Genomic DNA, 1,305 nt, shown 5'->3' on the forward strand with positions numbered 1-1,305 from the left:
ACACACACACACACACACACACACACACACACACACACACACACACACACACACACACACACACACACACACACATACTTAGAGGGGTGCTGTCAACTCAAGTGCCTAACTGGTGGCAAAGTAGAGGATACGGCCAGTGTTTTAGGGTATATATATCAATACTGTGTGATAAGTAAGCAAAAAATCTGTATATTATACCTATTAGCACTTGGACTAAAATGTACAGTTCTTGACATTTCAGTGACAAATATGAATAAAGAGTTTATTATTCAACCAGGCTTTGGTTTTATGTTCTCGTGTTTCGTGCTGAAGTCCATGTTCTTGTGTTATAAATCAACACGTTCCTATATACAGCGCTGCTGCTTCCAAGTGTGTAGTAATAATCTGTGTGCCTGATTAGATGTGAAAGTTGTTGGGGTCCATTCTACAAAGTTTCATTAACTGTGATACCTTCACTACAAGGTGGTTACACTTAATAATACCGTTTAAGGCATGAATAAGTAATTATTTAATTTGTAGCTGTGCATAAAGAATTTTGTTGATTCTAAATCGTATTTTCATGTTTCAGAATCTTACCTTTACCGTATAGAATCCATATACATTTTACGTATAGAAATAGAAAGTAAACTGTCATTTAAAAAGAGTTCTACTTAAAACTAGATAGCCGTATATCTTCTTACATTTAGTTTTCTTCGTTTCATGTAATGCAATTTGTAATCAAGCCGAGGAATTATGAAATAAAACATTAAATGTTAAATATTTTGTGTTTTTCAGATACTGGAGGCAGTTTATGCATCTAGTCATACGTACACTAATCAACATCGATAATACGTTAATAGATGGCACCACTGATCTTTGCTTATTGTGATTTTTTTTTTTCGCAAAGGGTTTTTGCCTCATGTACTTATTGTACAGTTATTATGATTTTTTTCAGCGTATTCTGCTTAACATGAGAATGCTTTGTAGTTTACTTTTTCAGAGTTCTTCCTAAGATAATGATATTAGAATAGTTTAATTGTCCAGAGTTCTTCATGAGCTAATGATATCAGAATAGTTTAATTGTACAATTAAACTATTCTGATATCACAGAGCTCAAGAAGAACTCTGTACAATTAAACTATTCTGATATCATTAGCTCATGAAGAACTCTGGACAGAGTTCTTCATGAGCTCTGTGATATCAGAATAGTTTAATTGTACAGAGTTCTTCTTGAGCTCTGTGATATCAGAATAGTTTGATTGTCCAGAGTTCTTCCTGAGCTAATGATGTCAGAATAGTTTGATTGTCCAGAGTTCTTCCTGAGCT

Source organism: Limulus polyphemus, unplaced genomic scaffold (assembly GCF_000517525.1).
Source record: "Limulus polyphemus unplaced genomic scaffold, Limulus_polyphemus-2.1.2 Scaffold2991, whole genome shotgun sequence".
Lineage (NCBI taxonomy): Eukaryota > Metazoa > Arthropoda > Merostomata > Xiphosura > Limulidae > Limulus > Limulus polyphemus.